This window comes from Anastrepha ludens, chromosome 6 (assembly GCF_028408465.1).
Source record: "Anastrepha ludens isolate Willacy chromosome 6, idAnaLude1.1, whole genome shotgun sequence".
Taxonomy (NCBI): Eukaryota; Metazoa; Arthropoda; class Insecta; order Diptera; family Tephritidae; genus Anastrepha; species Anastrepha ludens.
Window position 1 is genome coordinate 28,956,410 of NC_071502.1, and position 21,968 is coordinate 28,978,377.

At 40.9% G+C, this 21,968-nt stretch overlaps 1 protein-coding gene across 3 annotated transcripts in view; it reads left to right on the top strand.

The window, feature by feature from the left end:
• The window catches only part of LOC128867549 (facilitated trehalose transporter Tret1-2 homolog), a 36,477-nt gene continuing 14,509 nt past the window's right edge, over window positions 1-21,968 (top strand). Inside the window, exon 1 of one of the 3 annotated variants that reach the window (XM_054108896.1) lies at window positions 1-69. The gene's annotated coding sequence lies outside the window, so the exon portion shown is untranslated. Of the gene's footprint in view, window positions 70-17,506; window positions 18,190-21,968 lie in introns of those variants that run through there. The other 2 variants (XM_054108895.1, XM_054108893.1) reach the window with 2 other exon arrangements.

Genomic DNA, 21,968 nt, shown 5'->3' on the forward strand with positions numbered 1-21,968 from the left:
CAAGTCGTTGTTTGCTAATTAAATTAAATCAAATTTTCTGTTCGCATTAAATATTTTATTGTGCAAAAGGTGTCATATCTCTTTCGAATATATTTAATAAATTTAAGCAAAATATAAAGAACAGTGAAAAGCCCCTAAGCGCCTGAAGACACTTTTGGGGTTTCCAGTGCCAATTTTTTGCTTTTGCCTTTTCTTATGTTTGATTGATTTTTTTGTTATTATTGGACATTGATTTTCCACCGTTTGACCAGTGAGAATTCTTATTTTCTTATTTTAAAAGTTTACATGATAAGAAAATTATTAGGTAAACTGAAGTAAACGCAGCGCAAGCAACAGAGGCTTAAGGGAAAACTTACTTGCTTGCTTATAAATATTTAAAACCATCCGAAATTAGCGCCTATTGTTCGATTTCCATACAGACGGCGACATTAGTGATGAAGTGATTTTCAACTTTGATATTGATTTTAGTAGCGACCTCGATGTGACCTCAACTTTGGTTAATGCTAAGGTGATTCTCAGATATCTGAGATGCAGTCTTGTTCACCATTGTCCGCTATTATCGCATTTGGTGTAATAAGAGTGTTTACACATCCACCAATTAATGGTGGGTTCTTTGGTGATGGTAAAGCACTATTTTTGTTTTTTGTCGGGACAGACTTGGAAGTATAGCACTCAGACACAATTAAGTCTATTCTACTGCACTCGGATTCCCTTTTCAATTTTCTTTAAATCTACTCGACCTCCGAAGAAATCTGAGTAGTTCTTGTGGTGTCAAGGAGCCAAGGTTATCGTTTCTTAACACATCAGTGCCAAACGCCTCAAACCAGATTCGAGCGAAGGCCGAGCAGAAGCGTGGAAAGTGGTCCACCATCTCATCCTCCTCTCCACATGCTGGGCAGAGTACACTGTCTGCGATGGCCATCTTTTCCATGTGCTTTGCCCGTCATAAGTACAACCAGCCTCCTACAGTCTCCTCTGCTTAGTGACAGGAGGAACTGCGACAGTCGGTTGGACATGACAGGTAACATCAGTTTAGTCCATCTGCAGCCTCTCTCAGCCTGCCAAGCTCGCTTGTGGGTTGTAGCAACGCATTTGCTAACCGTGGCTTTGATGGCTGCAGAAGGGAGTGGCAAAATAGGCTCCGGGCCAAGGAAGTTGGCCTCAGAGCCCATCCTAGCTAAAGAGTCAGAGATATCGTTACCCGCAATACCCACGTGTCCCGGTATCCATCATTCTATTATGTCTACCGACATAGTTCAGCCCGGATTTACAGGACTCGACTACCCTTGAAGTGGTTGGGGGGCTGTCTACGGCCATGAGCGTAGCTTGGCTGTCGCTGCAAACACATATAGATCTGCCTCTCCATCTGTTTTCCACAACAGAGCTCATTGCTTCTTGAACAACATACACCTTCGTTTGAAACAAAGTTGCATGCATTCCTAGAGCAAAGTGCAGTTTTGTCCCGCTGAATTCTACGTAGACCCCAGAGCCGGAGCCGTGCTCGGTGATGGAGCCATTCGTGAAAATGTGAAAACATTTTCAGAGTTTGACCAGAGTTGAGCCTCAGGCTGCACACCACTGTATCTCTTGTCATGGAGTCAAGGGACATTGCGAAGATCGCTGGATCGAAGTCCATGCCTACTCTGTAGTCCAATGCCGGACAGGGGCCGTACCAATTTCCATTGTGTTTCAGCCTGCAGATAGCCTTCAAGGTCTCTCTTTGGATGAATACATCAAGTGGTGGGCATCTAATGCCGGGCCTGAGGTAGTCGGAAAAGCTCCGACGCAACAGATGGCCACAGTGCGTTGTAGTCTCGATAAGTAATAAAGCTATTGTGTTCGACTCAAAATTTAATATATTCAAAGGCGTCGAGCGAATTTCAAAGAACGATTACGAATTAGCCAGTTAGTAATGCAGTCTTTTGAGGAGATCCCTCGCTTTCAGCTGGTAGTCATGGGACTGAAAACTGCATTAAAATCGTTTTTTTTAGTGGATGGAAGTAGAAATCGTTACCCAGGTATATCCATCGGTGAGGTTAGGTAGTGCAGGCTGATCTGTAAAAAGAGATCTCACTTAGACCTCTAGGGTCCATTAAGCTACCAGTGCTATGTATTTGGAGTATAAGATATTTTTTATGTAATTATTAATGCACGTCTTGGCGAGTTTCAACAAGCCGTACAGCCTTTTCTTAGCAATAATCTTTAAGAATGAAAAATTTATTGATCCCAGACACGATTTCCGCGTCACTCAAAGAGAAGGACAATGGCAAAGTAGGTATTCCATAGTCCCCCTAGCATTCGCTTTGTTGCATTTGTCGCACGCAACGCTCTGGACCAATCCAATTTTTGCTGCGTGATGTGGGGTGAGACAGTGTCCCGTCAGTACTCAAACCAATATTTTGCAGTCATTTCTAGTTCGCCATTTAGTTCTGTTTTCAGAAAGGAGAGCGATGGGTATATGACCGACGTGCTCAATCTCGGCAAGCGAATATCTGGCTTAGCGAGCTCAGCGGCTCTCTCATTTCCGTCTATTCCTTGGTGTCCTGGTATCCACTAAGTAGTGACCTGCCCTTCTACGCAGAATTCATCCATTTTGTACCTGCACTGTGAAATACCTCTCGAGTTAGTGCAAGGAGCCATTCAATGAAAAAAAAAAAATTTAGAAGAGACACAAACAATTCAAAGCAGTTTGAGGAAACGTGGAGCACCAAGCGCGCCATGAATGACCATCAGCATCAACTGAGAAGCAACAATTCAAGAAAATCAAAGATTTCGTGCTTTGATTGAGAATATGAGACCTGACTGATGCTTGTAAAATTTCAATTGGATTAACTACTTTGTTTAAGGCCTGGAAAAAAGTGAAGTCTCTTTTTTGCAAAAGCATCAGCTCATACTAGGCGCGCACGCTGCCGATACTCCAACAAATAAGATTCGATAGTCACCGTATTAGTGACATCGCAGCTGTAATAATCAATCGAAACCCTGACGAAGCCAAAAGGAAGGTAATCAAGTGATGGTCCGAGTTCAAACATGGCTAGAGGACCATGAGAAAACACAGAGAAAACAGAGGTAATCCTAACCAACAGACGTATCCCATTAGAAGTAGATACACAAGTATTCGATGCCACATTATCGACAAAAAAAGTGGCAAAATACCTAGGAGTGCAATTAGACAAGAGGCTAACTAATTGGGCGCACATAAATCATGCTGCCTTAAGAGCTGCCAAAGTAAGCGACATGTTAAGAAAGCTCATGGCAAAGGTCCAGCTTAGAACAAGCGAAAACTTTTAATGGACACGACGAACTCGATTCTCTTATACGGATGCAAAATATGGACAGATTCGCTAAAAGTGCAATGCCGGCGGCAAACTCTGCACTCTGTGCAACGCACCTGCGCCCTCAGCATGGCTTCTTCATACAACACAGTATCCGAAGCAGCGGTGTTAGTTATCAGCGGAACCATCCCGAAATATTCTAGCACAAGAGCGCAAACGGAGATGGGAGGCGCAAACCACAGGAATCGCAGTACCACGCTGCTCCGATATTAGAGTTCAAACGCTCACACTTTGACAGGCAAGATGGAACTTTGAACGGTACGGTAGATGGACAGCGAAACTAATACGAGTACCCTATCTAAAAAAGTGTGTAGAAAGAAAGCACGGTGGGGTCAACTATTACCTCACACACTTTTTGTTCGGGCATGGGTCCATTCGCAAGTATTTGTGGCGAATGGGAAAAGTGAGCCAACCAAACTGCATATATGGAGGAGATACTGAGTATGATGATGCGGAGCACACTTTTTTTAAATGCGAGAGGTGGAACATAGAGGGAACATCAACGAGCTATTGGTGTATTCACACCGGAAGAAGTGATCGAGAAAATGATGATAGGCGAAGAAAAATGGAATGCCGTCGCAAATATTGTGGAGGATATGGAGTTATGCTGAAGAGCATTGAGCATAGGTTTCATAGGTTCTCATAGGCGACCCTGGACGGAGGGTAAGTAAGTAAGTGTTCTTCTTAGGACGTCGTCTTGGCCCTCTACCTCGAAGCAATGCGGAAGCGGTGCCGGGGTGGAGAAAAAAATTCAAGACAAGAGGAGGGATATTTTTAGTGGAATCAGCACAAACGTAGTAGCAACGGTTACTGCATAAGTAGTAAGGGGTGATTTTTAAGAGCTATAGGAAAGTTTTTCAAAAAAACACACGTAAAATTCAGAAAAATGCATGAAATTTTTATTTAAATCGATAGTACAGTCCATATAATTTAATGTTTGAAGATTATTTCATGCAAATGTTGACCGCGACTGCGCTTCAAATGGTCCATCCGCTTAGTCCAATTTTGACATACTCCTCCAATATTTCGGCTGGTATCTCACATATAAATGCTTTAATGTTGTCTTCCAATGCGTTAATTGAAGAAGACTTGTCTGAATAGACATGAGCTTTAACATAGCGCAACAAAAAATAATCTAAAGGCGTTATATCGCACGATATGGGTGGACAATTGCCAGGTCCCGAACGTGAAAAAAAATGTTCACCGAACTCGCCTCTCAACAAGTCCATTTTTGCGCGTGCTGTGTTGCATGTGGCACCGTTTCGCTGAAACCACATGTCATGCAAGTCAAGCCCTTGCATTTTGGGCAAAAAAGGTGGATATCATTTCACCGTTTGCGTTAGGATTTGCCGCATCTTTGAAGAAGTACGATCCAATGACACCTCCATCCCATAAACCGCACCAAACTGTGAATTTTTCAGAATACATTGGCAGCTCTTGCAATTCTTCTGGCTGATCTTCACTCCAAAATCGACAATTCTGCTTATTTACGTACCCATTGATCCAAAAATGAGCTTCGTCGCTGAACACACTTTTTCGATAAAATAGTGGATCTTCGGCCAACTTCCAACTTTCCAAGAGCCCTTTCACCAAAAATTCTGCGTTGCGGTAGGTCGTTCGGCTTCAATTCTTGCATCAGCTGTATTTTGAAAGGCTTCACACCTAAATCCTTTCGCAAAATTTTCCACTTTGTTGAGTAACAGAGGCCCAATTGCTGTGAACGGCGACGAATCGATAATTGATGGTCATCATTAACACTGGCCGATAAAGCTGCGATATTTTCTTCAGTTCGCACTCTACGTAAGAGTGTTGGTGGTTTGATGTCCAATAATGTAAATTTGGTTCTAAATTTAATCACAATAGCTCGAATAGCCGTTTCAGTGGGTCGATTAAGCTGACCATAAAATGGAAGAAGCGCGCGATAAACTTTCTTAACAGAAAACGCATTTTTATAATAAAATTCAATGATTTGCAAGCGTTGTTCGTTTGTAAGACGATTCATGTTTAAATTATACACCAAACTGAAGATGTTTGACAGTGAAACAAAATACGAATCGCGCGTCAGCTGTTTAAACCAACTGTTTAAAAAGATAATAGCTAAAAAATCACCCGTTATATGGTGCGAAGGCATTTTTAACCCAACCAAAAACAAAAAAAAAAAAAAAAAACATAGTCACCGTATTTGGTTACATTAGCACCATGTGACATCTGGTGCCCGCTTCGAGGACAACATTTCGACCTGATTGCAAAGATAAAAGGCGAAAGCTGCGCGCTCTGATGGTCATTACGGTAATCGTTATGATCACTGCCATTAATACGGGTATGTCAGCGTACTCGCACGCGCGTCACTTTGTTTGTTTGCATTTACTACTCATTTATTTTTAGTTGCATTTTAAGCCCAGTTACAAGCAGTTGCCTGCCGCAGTCAGCAGTTGGCAGCCAGTCACTCACTCATTTAGTTAGCAAATCTATTTTTTAATGAGGCTGATAAGATAAATCCCTTTTTTCAAGACTTCCGTATATGCAAAGTAACTTTTCAATTTACATGCATTTATTTTTTGTTAGAAACTTTTCTCGAGCGCTTCCCCGTAAAACCTATAAATTTACAGTGCATTGTTCTGATTTACAACTTCTCACAACTGGTGTGGATAGGCAGGCGCATTCAGTACCATTCAGCGAATAGCTCTGCTGTAATGAGATTCTAATCGTCGTAGCTGCTGCTGCGATGCAATGAATTTCACGATAGTCGTGCATGTAAATTTATGCAAATAGTTTGGATACATTAATATATTATTATTTAAAAATAAATACACTCTGTACCATTTACGAATTGCATATTTCAATGTGTGCACGTGTATGTGAATGTAAGTACTAGGCACCAAGTGAAATATGCCTTTTTTGTTAATTTTTCTAAATGCACTGCAAATGGGTTCAATTACCAAGACCTACAATGTCAATCAATAAAGCGCTTACATACATACATACATACATCTGTGTGTACGTATATTTGTATGCGGATGTTGGCACTTGTAATTGAAACCGATCTGCATAATTATGCATATCGTAAATTGTTGTAATTTCTTTGATTGGCGCAAAAAATTTATTGAACATTGAAATCAAGTGCATTACATCAAAGGGAGCTGCTTTCAATTGTTTGCGGTATTCGATGAACAAGCAATGACCGCAATCGTAGACTATGTAGCGGATGAAGCTTATGTATATACATACATACATACATATGCGCATATATTTCTCTTATGACACTAAGTGAACTGATGGTGGTGTATTAAATTCCTATAAACATCTCAAGCCGGAGAATATCTTACGAGTACTCGTATATCACGCAATACACGTACATAAGTCGCTGCGAGAGAAATCAAAAGTAAAAGTGCAAACATTTTTATTGGAATTTGTTATTGTTGCACTCTGACTGGTCTTCCGTTCTTAATATTTTTACAACAGTATAAGTAGCGTACACTTTTTGATTTGTAGAGCATAGAATTGGTCTGTGAGACACTCAACATTTTCTATTTTTGCTCTCTTTAGGCAACAACAGTTGGTCGTGAAATTTCTAAGTAGTAATTCACAAATACAACGATATTTGCATGAGCTAAGGCCTGTGAACTCAACAACCTTACTAAAATTTATCCAAACATTAGGACACAAAAAGTTCGGTACTATTTATTTTTTTATTAAATATGCGGAAAATAACTTTAAACTATTTTTTTACAATAAAAGAAGCACTGCCTGTCAGGGGTTACGGTTCACCCAGTTCGCTACTAAAACGGTTCTATTCGTAGACAAAATTGGCCGCATGCATTTTTTCTACTTATAGTTGGAATGGTCTGAAAGTATTCGATGCGGTACCAGCTGGTGATAGCAGAGGAAGAGGAGAAGAACTTGACTTCACTTGATGTGTCTAACTGGCGCCGGTTAGCACCAGAAAGAAACGACTGGCGCGCTTTGTTAAATTCGGCCAAAATCGCGTAAGCGGTTATCGCGCCAATTAAGAAGAAGAAGTTGGATAGCTGAAAGGGGGTTGGTGTGTAATTATCATTTAGAAATCACAAAGTTTTGAAATCTCGACCACGAAACACCAACTCTCGGTAGATAGCTGTAGTGATCGATATCTCGTGAAGTATCAATCAAACAATCCAGAATTTATGTTTGTTGTCTAGCTGATATTTCACACTTAAATTTTTTTTTTGCTTTGTTTTGCTGTTGTTTGTTGTGCAGTTGTGAGTTACAGCGAGTTAACAATGGAAGTCAGCAAAGAGGAAATTCGGTACACTTTACAGCTTTTCTTTGACAAAGATGACATTGCAAGCCAGGTGAATGGTGTTTATGGTGCCAAAGCTGTAACAGTTAGTTACGTGCAAATTTGGTTTCGTCGATTCCCTTGAGGCAATTTTTGATGTTAAAAAAAATGTCAATAATGTCGATAACTTCAAAAATGTCGATAAACTCACAAAAATAATCGAAGATGAGCGGCATTTTAATAGTCTTAGCATCGCCCAGGAGCTAAAGATCGACCATTAATCAGTTTTACACCGTTTGCGCAAAAAATTTACGAAAAAATAACGTATTAATTTTACCCCAAACTAATATATTTGTATACATTTATTATGTTAATTATAATTTTTTTTTTGCCCTGGGACAGGAGGGTAACGCGGGTAATGTGATCTCTGACTCTTTAGCTAGAATAAGCTCTGGGACCATTTTCTGTGGCCCGGTACCTGTTCTACCACTCTCTTTTGCAGCTGTCAAAGCCACGGTTAGCAAACGGGTTACTTTAACCCACAAGCGAGTCTGGCAGGCAGAGAGAGAGGCTGCAGATGGCCAAAACTGATGTTATCTGTCATGTCCGACCGACTGGCGCAGTTCCTCCGATCATTAACCAGAAATGACTGTAGGCAGCTGGTTGGACTGATGACGGGCCACTTTCTATGGGCGAAGAACATACATAGTAAAGGTACGCATCTCTCAGCATGTGGAAAGGAGGATGAGATGGCGGACTACTTTCTACGTCTCTGCCCTGCCTTCGCTCGAATTAGGCTTGAACTCTTTGGCAGAAGAAGTGATTTTGGAACTGATTAAGAAGCGATTACCTTGGCTCCTTGGCACCACAAGATCTATTCAGATTTGTTCAGAGGTCGGGTAGATTTAAAGAAAATTTAAAAGGAAACTGTACTCTGGTTACGAGTACAATGGACTTAATTGTGTCTGAGTGCTGTACTTGCTAGTCAGTTCTCTGACTAGAAAAATAAACTACATTTTCATAAAAAGTATTAAACTTAAATGAAAATAAGTCAGTTAGTCCTTGTGCTTTATACAGTTATTTAGCGCACTAAAGTGGGGATGGCTTAATAAAAAAGTGTAAGCATATAATTTGCATTTAAGTGAATGCCCGAAGTAAGAAGTTCTATATTTCGAATAAGTTTTGGTTGAAGTTAAAAAATTTACTTAAATCATCCCAAAAACTCCTATCGCGCGTTACACAATGGAGATTGTGTTTTTTAGTGGGTGCGCCTCCCACATACCACTGGTGCGACGGTGAAAAAAAAGTAATAGTAAAGGTGATCAATTAGCGGCCGTCGTAACCGAACGGGTTGGTGCGCGACTACCATTCGGAATCTGGAGAGAACATAGATCGAAATCTCCGAGAAACACCAAAATGAAAAAAAGTTTTTTCTAATGGCGCTTGCTCCTCGTCAGGCAATGGTAAATCTCCGAGTGCATTTCTGCCATGAAAAGTTACCACATAAATAAAAACCATTTGCCGTTCGGAGTCGGATTAAGCCGGCAGGTCCCTCCATATGTGAAACAACATCAAGAATATCCGTCTTTTTGGAACCAAATGATGTGGAGATCACGGGCTTTAATTTCCGCTATCAAAAGTCAGTTATAATGGCGCGATAGCGTTCGCCATTCACGGCTACCAGCCTCGTCTTTGAAGAAATATGGGCCGATGATTTCCCAATCCATAGCCCGCACCAAAGAGTTGTTTTTAACCACCGGCCTCGGTAGTCTAGCGTAAGTGCACTAGCCTGCAATCCCAGCGGTTAGGGGTTCGAATCCTAACTAAAGCACGTTCCTCGTACTTTTCCAAATTTACCTACTCTCCCTGTTTCTAGAAAAAAAAATCATTCCTTAACCCCAAAAACTTATCCTTTCCATACTTACTTCCGCACAATAGTCAACGCATTATTTGCATTGTGACTGCTAAAACAAGCAAACTCAGTGGCATTGCATCAGTGGCGCCAGCAAGAGGAAGCGGGCGATCGTGGTAATAGCGCAGACACACGAAATTTAGCGAAATCCGCAACCATCTGTGTGATCCTTCTGCCAGAAAAATGTGAAACACAGATGGCGCTACAAGCAGTAACGAAGGCGTTGTTCCTAAGTAACGACAGGTGGGCATTCCCACCACTTAGGACTGGTAGCGGCAGGCTTATCACCTACCCTGTCAGAAATCAAAATAGATTAACGAAACCAACGCAAAACTGAGTCTTGTCGAAGCCCTATGACTGTTTTTGAATAGCTTCGGGTTGCTCTTAAGCCCAAATACATCAATTTTGCTTATTGTCGTAGCCTTTAAGCCAAAAATGACCCTCATCACTCAACATAAGTTGGCCTGAGCGCGCGATGATTTTCACAGAGCGTCGATTTTTGTAATAGAATTGTACGATTTGTAAACGTTGTTAAGGCGTAAGTCTTTGCCAATGAATACTGAAAAAAATTATGTATTTAATTTGACAGTAGTCACGCGTGATCTGTCAAAAAAACCCTATTGGCAAAAATGATCTCCAATCTGATCTCTCTTCATATACTCGTATTTAGTACTTCCCTACAGCCGTTGATTTTTACGTGAAGCTCTTTTGCAAGCAAGAATTACGAGTGCACCAAAAGCTTTGCCGAAGAGCGGCCTCTACTAGGAACGATTGGTTTTATTATTCCATTCGCTTCATACCAGAGCAGTGGGGACCCGCCACCCCGAATGCTACATAGGCACAAGCGCACTCGAATAAAGCGCCCGCAAAAAATGAAATTTAATATGCAAATATTCGCATAAATTGATTGTAATAAATCATAAACATATAATCCAGCGGAAATGCACTCCAAATGAATTCCACTCGCTAGAACAATTTGCATATTCTGAGAAATCGTTTTTATTGTTCCCGTTTGGTTTATTATTTCATGCGACTAACTTGTACCAGTTTCTGTTGAAGCGGCGTAATAAAAATCGCATACCGTTTTCATTAAAAGTAAAGCACATATTAATATATTTTATCAGGCTCTCAATATGACGGCGAATGTAGCGGTGGTGTGATAACTGTTGCAGCGGCAGTGCGTACGAGTGGAAGCAGTGACGTCACTTGCTTGACTTGTTTTAGAAATTATCTATTGATAGTGACAGACATACGTATGTACGGACACATGTTAAGTACTCTGTTAAGTAAATGTTTTAACGGTGTCTTAATTGCCACTTGTTGATATTTCGCGGTGATAGAAACCTATCACGCCAATTGTGTTACTGTAGGTGTGTTTTACTTGTCAAACAGAATGGATATATCGCTAGTTTGCTGGAATGTTGTCAAATGCTACGCCATAATTTTTGTGTAGTTAAAAACTTTTTTGTTTTGTTTTTTTAGATCTCCATTTATTTCATACAAGCTGTCATAACAATAACTATAAGTACTATTTTTACCTACAATTTAAAGAAGAATAACTTGGAGTACGAGTAAGAACTCCCAGTCGAATTCGTTACTTAATAATGAATATTACATAACATATGTATATAAAGGGTGGTTAAGCTTCAAGGGCCGGTTTTGATTTTGAATAAAATACAATTTTTTGTAGGAAATTATTGTAAATTCTCTTTATTATGATAATATTGGTATGGCTCAATTACGTATAGAATAAAATAGCGGCCAAATGGCCACCGCGGCACCGGCGGCACACATCCATCCGATGGTCCAAATTTTCGACGACGCTGAGGCATAATTGAGGTTCTATGCCATTAATGTGCCGAATTATCTCATCCTTTAGCTCTTGAATTGTTGCTGGCTTATCGACGTACACCTTTTCTTTCGAATAACCCCAAAGAAAGAAGTCTAACGGTGTCAAATCACATGATCTTGGCGGCCAATAGACATCGCCGCGACGTGAGATTATTCGGCCATCAAATTTTTCGCGCAAAAGAGCCATTGTGTGTGTCATATCTTCCAATTCGGGCCATAAAAAGTTCGTTATCATCTCACGATAGCGAACACTATTCACAGTAATTGCCTGACCGGCCTCATTTTGGAAAAATACAGTCACTCTTTGTGGGTGCATTGGTTTTTCGACAATCACTCTTGGATTACACTGTGCAACAGTGATATTCTACTTTTATGGAGACCAAGCACAATTTGTAAGTATAGTAAAAATAAGAAAAATGGTATAGGAGAAATTTCCAATACACCCCCAAAATCTCATTTTATGGCCGAAAAAGCGTTTTTCAGTAGGTTGATGTGAACAATCACTCCTAACTTTGCCAATTTCCATCCGATTTCGAATTTGTCTTTTTAGTTCGAAAGAATAAAAACAAGCCTTTTTGACAGAGTGTTGACAATTTTTCTGAAATGACAACTGACGAGGCAGTAGGCGGAAGTATTTGGAATTCTTATTTTTTCTCTATTTTTTCAACTTTGACATCATTTTGACGATATTATCCGATATAGATGATTTTTTTTAGTACACTACTGTTATAGTAAATTTAATTTTGTGAGAATGAGCTATATTTGACTATACTTGAATTAAAATTTATAGAGTTGTGTGAGTTTTAAATTTTTTTTTTTTTTACTAGTTTGGTATGAAGGTATATCTGACGCTAAATCGTTATTATATGATGACAAGATTACCTACAACATGAATGCTGGCTTAGCGGAAGCCTGTCCCATAAGAAGACTGAGGGGTAAACCCAAGCCTAAGTGGTGGACGGTTGAACTAAGCAAACTTCAAAAAACAAGTAGAAGTGCTGTTAATGAGGCAAAGAAAACACGTCTCGCAGAAGATTGGAAAGATTATAAAGATGCCCTGAAAATCTACAAGAAGAAAATCAGAAATGCCCAAAGGCAATCTTGGAAATCCTTTTGTGAAGAGGTTGAGGGGGCAACTGAGACCTCCAGACTTCGTAAGATTTTAGCGGGAAGTGCTCAAAATTGGGAACTGCTACAGAAAAGTGATGGCACTTCCACTACAATCAGTAAAGAGTCTTTAGAACTTTTACTCGACACTAATTTTCCAGGCTGCTCCGACATTACTGGGCATGACATGAAAGATACAGAACACTGTCGTGAAGTCAGAATAGATGCTATATCTGAGGATCGGATCCTATGGGCGATTGAAAGTTTCAAACCCTTTAAATCACCGGGTCCAGATGATATTTACCCAGTGGAACTGCAAAAGACCGCCGGATATCTAGCACACTGGCTGCTAGCAATCTTCAAAGGTTCCTTTCTTTACGGTCATATACCTCTTAAGTGGAGACAAGTCAAAATTGTTTTCATTCCAAAAGCTGGTAGAAACTCACATACCCATCCAAAAAACTAAAGACCGATATCTCTTTTATCCTTCCTATTGAAAACTTTGGCGAGGTTGATAGAATTTCATTTAAGCCTAACTATAGATAGAAATCTTATCTCTACGTCACAGCGAAAGGGAAATCGGTAGAGACAGCTCTACATAACCTTATTTACACGGCAGAGAGTTCACTGCACAAACAGGAATTTATTTTAGCTGCTTTTCTTGATATTGAAGGGGCCTTTAACAATGCTGAAGGGGGGGCAATTACTGCAGCACTCACTGATCTTGGGGTAGAATCGGGCTTGGTAGGCTTCATTGGTAAAATGCTAAATAGCAGAATCATTGAAGCGGAACTAGGAGAATCGGTGCTCAGGAGATTGGTAAGTAGAGGTACACCGCATGGTGGATTCCTCTCACCGTTTTTATGGAATGCAGTTGTAAATAAACTTCTGTTAATACTGGAATCGGTGGGCTGTAAGGTGATAGCTTACGCCGATGATGTTGTCATTGCTGCCTCTGGTAAATTTGTATCTACAGGGTTGGCCATATTAAACTGACCCATTGAGTAACCCTATAACTTTTTACTGTAATTTCAGATCAGCTAATGACATACCGCGTTGGAAGCGTCAGTCGAAGGAGATTTATACCATGAAACAGTACACCCCAATAGAACGCGCTGAAATTGTTCAGCTGTACATTCAAAATTCCTTCTCGATTGTAAAAACGCAACGTGCGTGGAGAAAAAAAAATAAAGTGAAAAGTGCGCCGTCAAAGAACGCAATCAAGCAAATGCACAAAAGATTTTTGTCTTCCGGCACTGTGGCTAATACCCGACGTCCAAATAAAAAGCGGCCAAGACGATCTAACGAAAATATCGCGGCCGTACGAGCCAGTATCGAGTCATCGCCGCGAACGTCAGGTAATCGTCGTTCTGCTCAGTTGGACATCCCTCGGACCACTCTACGACGTATCATTCGTTTGGATTTGGGGATATTCCCGTACAAAATACAACTAAATCAACAACTGTTGCCGGCCGATAAGCCTCGTCGCTTGGAATATGCCAATTTTGTCGTCCGAATGGCCCAAACTGATGAGGATTTTTGGCATCAAATCATTATGAGTGATGAGGCCCATTTCTCCTTGAACGGAACCGTAAATAAGCAAAATTGCCGTTTCTACGCCACTGAAAACCCTCAAATTATTGAAGAGGTACCTCTCCACGACCAAAAAGTTACAGTCTGGTGTGGCATTTGCGCTGATATGGTCATTGGGCCGTTCTTCTTTGAAAATGGTCAACACCAACCATTGACCGTCAATCAAGAGCGTTATCGGGCCATGATAACCGATTTTGTGATGCCGATTGTTCGTGAAAATGGTATGGACCACTTCTGGTTTCAGCAAGATGGCGCACCACTACACACAGCACGAGCCACCGTCAACTTATTGAAGACTTTGTTCCCTGGCCGTTTGATATCAAAAAGCGGCGATTTTGACTGACCGCCACGATCACCGGATTTGACGCCACCGGACTTTTTTCTTTGGGGCTATTTGAAATCTAAGGTTTACGTCAACAAGCCAAAGACACTAGGCGCACTTAAGGCCAATATCCGACGGGAAATAGCCGCCATATCGGCCGAGACGCTGGCCAAAACTATGGAAAACGCCGAAAAACGGGCACATTACGCTATACGAGCTAAGGGCGACCACTTGCGCGATATCATATTCAAAAAGTGATGTAAACGAATCTCCTTGAACTAAATTAAATGTTTTTCACAATGAAACACAAAAAAATGTTTCTTTTTCCATATTTTTTTAATAATCACATGGGCCAGTTTAATATGGCCAACCCTGTACATTAAGAGACTTAATACAAAATGATATAGACATACTTTCTAGGTGGGCAGAAAAGTGTGGTCTAGGAGTCAACCCAGACAAAACACAACTCATATTGTTCACTAGGAAACACAAAATCCCTCAACTAAGTCCAATTATACTCAAGGGGGAAGCTCTTGTGATTTCGGAAGAAACCAAGTACTTATAACTAACCATAGATAGAAACTGACTTGGAAGTCAAAGTCAAAATCGTAGAAAGAGTTAGGAAATAGAACCTAGCTTTTTATACCTGTTAAAGAGCTTTAGGTAAGACCTGGGGAATTAAACCTAAGGTTGCTCATTGGCTTTACACTGCTGTCGTCAGACCCATTCTTCTATATCGAAATGTTGTCTGGTGGTGTGCTATGCAGAAAAAAACCTATTCTAATTTATTGAATAAGGTGCAGAGATCAGCGGAATTAGCAATATGTGGCGTCATGAAAACCACGCCATCCATGGCTTTGGACATCATGCTACATCTGACACCCCTAGATCTCTTCTGCAAATACTCAGCGGCCTGCTCCGCTTTAAGGCTCAAAGCGAGCTCACAATGGAGGACTGTCACACATGGACATTCAACCATCTTAGACTCCTACACGGATATACCCAGTGACTGTAATTATCACCCTCCCATTCTCTGCTTCGAAAGGAATTTCCTAATGAAAATCCCTTCTAGACTGGAATGGTTTGAAGAAGATCCAACACCCAACACACCCGTTAAGATCTACACGGACGGGTCTAAAATGGACACCGGTGTAGGATCAGGGTTATTTTGCGAAGAGCTTTCTATTAGTGAATCCTTTAAACTACCGGATCACTGTAGTATTTTTCAAGCGGAAATAAACGCTATTCATGAAGCCTTAAAATGGCTAAAGATACACAGAATATCATCAACGGATATCTGCATTCTATCAGACAGCCAAGCTGCCCTACGAGTCCTGGATGCATTCCAAACAACATCAAGGAGTGTCTTACGTTGTCGCCAATCTCTAAATGAGATGACCAAACAATATCGTATAATCTTATGCTGGGTTCCAGGCTACAGAGATATACCAGGGAACTGTAGGGCTGACCAACTTGCAAGAGAAGGTACCTGTATGCCAGACATAAGTAATTTTATGGAGATACCTCTCGCAGCTTGTAAGTTTCTCATTGAGGAAGAATTAATCAGGTCTGCAAATCAAAGATGGATTAGCGTTAACACCTGTGAAATTGCTAGGCAAACATGGCTAAGGCTAAATTTACGTCTGTCCAAGAGTATTATAAAACTTAGTCTTCAAATCAGGACCTGAGTAGGGGCCCTCACAGGACATTCTCTCATAGGAAATCATGCAAAGAGATTAGGCGTTTACACGCATGATTTCTGTCGTAGCTGCAGAAATCAGGATGAGTTGGAAACAATTCAACACCTTTTTTGCACATGCCCAGCTCCAGCCAGAAGCAGGAACCGATTTTTAAGATCTCACTTCTTAACGAATATAGATAATCTATACATTTTAGGTATCAACCACCTTTTATGCTTTGTCAAAAGTTCAGGATGGTTCAATATGGTAAGGGAAATGTAGCTCAGCCCCCGCGGTTCACAACGTACCCATTTCGTGGTCTAAGTGGCATCGTTGTCTCTATGTGCGATGCGGCTGCCAAACTTACCTACCTAAACCTATTATATGATAGATACATAATATTTATTGGAGTATATATGTATACATAAGAGTACACTGTACTGCATACAACAGAACTGATTAGAACTTTCGAAAATATCTGACATATTGTCACGCATTTCTTTTCCAATAGAAATATGAAAAAGCTCCCAAGTGTACCTAAGTTAACACTGTACATTGAAGATTGTTATTATAATTTAACCTTATTAAAACGTCATAGTTTTATTGTTTTGCTACAATTTGTGAAAAAGAAATGTGCGATAATCGCAATAGGTTTTGTTTCATATGTGCTTTGGTGGTGGATCAAAAGCATCATTTGAAGTTACAGAATAACAAAGCTCTGGTTGAAGGCTACAACGATTTCTTTAAGCTTACATATATTACTTCTGATCGCTGGTATGAACCGAAATTTGCTTGTACTGAGTGTTTATTGAAATTCAAGAGATATAAATCAAAACGTCTATCCGTGTTTTCATGTCATTGTCTACCGTATTTAAAGGTTTCAGTATGTCGTGATCTTGTTCGAATTGTATGGCACTTCATCGCACTTTTACACTCTACAGTAATTTTTCTGACACAACCTTTCTAACCTAACCCTCAGCTTTCTCTGCAGGGCTTTTGCAAACATTCAGCGACTATTCAACCCAAGCTAATCACTGTCGGCACGTGAATATTTCCGCCTGAGTACCAAAACTATTTATGAAGATGTTGATAAGACTGATGGTCTCTCCAAGAATGGATTTTTAATTGCGTTTGTGGGTTATACAAGGGGATATACTCACACATACATGTACGCAATCAATTGCCTGCGTCGATCACAAAACATAGCCGATTGGCTGCTATGCGAACCATGGAGCACAACGCGCTTCTCTGCAACTGATAACTAATAGTTGATTACGTTGCAATTTTGCTTGTTTGCTTTGCCGTTTTATTGTATTATTATTCCTCCTTTGTGGTGATTACGATTGCGATCGCGCAAAGGCCAAACTACTAATACCAATAAAAATTATCAGCACACAAACTTATTTCACAAGTTCCAGAGCTGCAGCTAAACAGGCCTCTGGTTAGTTGATCGCGCCCATGATCGCGCTTTAGTACTTGTAGATATTTTGCTGGTGTGAGCAAACACACCGCAGGGTTTGAATGCCGCCACTTTAGCGCTTAGCTTTGCGACATTTGTGCTTTAGTTGGTTGTCGTAGCTGCTTCAAATCGGACGGTTATTTCGGTGGTTAACCCGCTCATTGATGTATAATGCGATAGAGGCATATTTGAAACTTTGTAATCGTCCAACAAATCGCTCGTTCAGAGCAAGAGAGTTCATGAAGTAAATGTGTCAGACTTGAACTTCATCAGTGTAGAAAACAGCTGTGCGCCGTGTGCCGTCATCTGATGTTTATTTTAGTACAAAAACGAGTTTTCGAGTCTATTTTTGATCATTCGCAGTGCTGCTCAAGTCCATACCACACTCGTGCAAGCAAGTCTGCATGCATTTTGTGTCAGTTTAGCAGTTATTTGCTTGTTTGGTGCATAATTCCGTTTTTGTAAGCTTTAAAAGACGTGTCTGGAAAAGTGGTGCGACCAGTTCTCGACTTGCCGCATAGTCTTTATTACGCGTACCAGTGCAGCTGCTACGGAAGAGTGATCGTGCAGACTAGTTTTGTGGATTGCAATACTGCATTTATTCTCGATTGACGTAATTTATTGAAATTACTATAAATTTCATTTGCAACCGGAAGCAGAAAGTGTTGAGAATGTAAGTGGCATAGCCGGAAATTATTAAGGGATTAGAAAATATAAATAATTTTATAGAGAAATAGTTAATGTAAATCGTCTACATTTTAATTCGGTGCACATAAACACAAAATAAAGCGCGAGATTTGCCTCCAAGTAAATACAGTAAAGTGAAATTTTTTTCAAGAGAAGGAAGTGTTGAATACCAGCTTTGTGAAGGGGTTCCGAGTAGACATTACATAACTGTAGTAAAGTACAATCGCAGAGGTTTGGGCGCTTCAAGTGTTCAAGCAACTTCACAATCTGTGTGGTGCAAATAATTATCAGGGATGGGGGATGGGGTTAATTCAGTGAAAAAAGGTAAGGGTAGGCAGGTGAAATGGTTGTAAACCAGACCGACAGTCCCCAAGTAGCACTAAAGCGCCGCTTTGTTACCATTTGAAACCTTCAACAGGCAGATATCTGCAGTCAGCCAGAGCTATTAATGTAACGGAGACGGTTGTTGGGGTTTTGGTTGGATCACTGCCTGGAGGCTGTCGCAGGAAGGAGCACCCAGTGACTTTAGTCGTCTAGCTACCCAAACCGGACATTAACAAAAAAAGTGCTCAATAGTCTCCTTCTCTGAAAGGTCCCCACAGCTCCTGCAATGGAGATTAAATGGTAAACTCAGCTTTCCTGCGTGAGTGCCGATCCTTCAATGACTGGTAAGCACAGCTAAAAGTTTGGAAATTGAATGACATGGAGTCTTCAGGACTATCTTCGACCTGGAGCCATAGGTTTTTGAAAAAAGCACACGAAGAAATGAAGCTCCATCTGATCTTTAATTTTCTGAGAAATAAGTTGTGCAATTCTCCTTTAACAACAGTGAAGAGGATGCTGATGACCGAGTGGAAGGCCTTTGAGGCCAATTAATGGCATGTTTTCAAGAATTGTTTTTTTTTGTGTTACAAATAGTGCGTTCCGTTCCGTTTAATTTGTATATAATAACCCAACACTTGGACAATATTTTTCTAAATTTTCGTTGCAAAATAGTTTTGCTTTTCAATTATGAGCAAGTAATTTTTGTCTTCGCTTTTTTATTTTACTTGGCAAAAGCTTACATGACAATAGAATTATTATAAAGAGTGGTTAAGTTTCAAGGGCCGGTGTTAATTGTGAATAAAATACAATGTTTTTAAGAAATTATTGTCATTTCTCCTTATTATGATAATACTGGTGTAGTTCAATTACGTATGGAACAAAACATTGGCCAAATGGCCGCCGGGACCACGGCGGCACACCTCCATCCGATGGTCCAAATTTTCGATGACGCTGAGGCATAATTGAGGTTCTATGCCGTTAATGTGCCGAATTATCTCATCTTTTAGCTCTTGAATTGTTGTTGCCTTATCGACGTACACCTTTTATTTCAAATAATCTCAGAGAAAGAAGTCCAACGGTGTCAAATCACGTGATCTTGGCGGCCAATTGCCTCATTTTGGAAAAAATACGGCCAAATGATGCCGCCGGCTCATAAACCGCACCAAACAGTCACTCTTTGTGAGTGCATTGGTTTTTCGGCAATCACTTTTGGATTATCATTCGCCCAAATGCGGCAATTCTGCTTATTGTCGAATCCACTGAGGTGAAAATGTGCCTCATCACTGAAGATGATTTTCTTCACGAAGTGCGCGATATGCATTTTGATTTGAACGCCTATTTTCATAATAAGCCTGAATAACTTTAACGCATTGCTCGATTGTGTATATTTCCATGGTTCAAATTAAGTTAGTCTGAAATTGAAAACTGTCAAATGAAATGCAGAAGAAAACTTGACGTTTAGGTGTGGTTCACATTCAACATTCAACACCCTTTATAAACTTCAACTAGCGCAGCTCTAGCTTCGGAGGCTATCGTGACTACTGAAGGTGGTAAACTTGATAAAAAAGTTCGCGAAATATATTCAGAAAATTCAGAATTCAAGCTTATCCCTCAAAAGTGATATTATTATTTAATTTGTACCTTCAAAGTAAGCAGCTCTCGAAACAATTCTGTAACTCTATTTTCTTTATAGCCGCCAGAGCCTTCTTCGATTTTTCCTTTACTTGCTTTCGGCTGTTGCAATGCGCTCCCCGTAGTGGTTTTTTGGCTCAATCAAAACAAAAGAAAAATCGCAGGGAGGCATGCCAGCTGAATGCGCTTAAAGTGATGACGAGTGATGATGGCTGTGTGACGGTGCTTTATCATGGTGCAAAATATAGCAGGTGTTTTCCCACAAATCCTTTCTTTTTTGGCGAATTGCTTCACATAAACCTCTCATAACGCCCAAATAGTAGACTAAATTAACTGTCAAACCTTTTGGCGAAAATTCATGATGTACAAATTCATGTTGCGTTATAGTCTCGATAAGGTCCTTCTGACTCTTGACCATAGGTGAGAATAGGTCTTATCATGGCCGTATAGATCCTTGGTAGGAGAAAGACTCCACATTTTCCCAAAGACACCTTTGCACTGCCAGAAGGCTGTCAGTGCTTTGGATGTTTTTGTTTCAACGTTTGACTTCCAAAGAAGTTTACTATCGAGGATTACTCCAAGATATTTGATTTCTTTGGATAGCTGGATTGTGACTCCTTTTAGCTTAGGCAAACGAGTCCATCAAGCTTCCTTCTTCTGGTAAAGAGGATGTACACTGTATATTATACAGTTTTGGTGGGGTTTGCCGATAGCCCATCAGCACCAAGTGTTAATCATATCCAGTGTTTTCTGTACTTCTCTACAGATGTTCATAAGCGAAGAGCCCGTTATCAGACAGGCAACATCGTCCGCATATGCTTGCGTGTAGACTCCAGCGCCATTTAAGGTGATGAGTAGAGGATCGATCACCATGCACCAGAGCAATGGAGACAGCACACCACCTTGGGGGCAGCCTCTATTAACCCCGGACGATACCAGCAGATCCTTCTCTGCCCACACCGTGACGTTTCTTTGGGCTAGCATTGAACGAATCCAATTCACCAGCACCCGGTCTACACCATGTCTGCTGGCAGAGCTGCACATACTGTCGAAAGTGGCATATCCAAAAAGATGCCCATAGCGTAGGCCCTTCTGTCGATGGCTTGCTCTATCCTAGCAACAAGGTTTAGCAGTGCCGACGCGCAGGATCTTCCGCTTTGATAGGCAGGATTTTCCACTTTCAGCGACTCCTGACGCATGTGCAACTCCACTAGTCTAAAGCTTTTGGCGCTGGTGTAGTCATCTCTCCCAACCTTAGGGATGAAAGCGACCCTCACCATCCTCCACGAGCGTGGTATATAAGCCAGTGCCAAGCATGCAGTGAAGATTTTCTTCAGGGCTGCAGTCACTGACTCTATGCCTTCCTTCAGCGTGGCGGGATGAATGCCATCTGGTCCGGGGAACTTTTAGCTGCCAAAAGATTCGCTGGCAAATTGAATGGCGGCTTCATTCGGCACAGACCTGGCAACGTACTAGTTACGCCGAGAAGGTGTACGAGCTCTGACAGCAGCCTCTTTCGTTGAGGGCTGTTGCCGGCCAATGCTTATCTGATTTCCTCGAAAGTGAGAGTCCATCAGCAAGCTGAATGTCTCATTTTGCTTGTCCGTGATGGAGCCATCAGATTTTCTAAGTGACCCCAGCTTTGCGGTTGGGTCCCTTTTCAGGATCCTAACCCATTTTGCGGTGTCACTCAGAGATTCAATACCGCCGCAGAATTCCCTCAAATGTACTAATACAAAGGATTAAGGTCTGGAGAGTTAGGCGGCCAAAAGGTTGGGTTATGGACATTTGCAGCCATCCAATCACGTG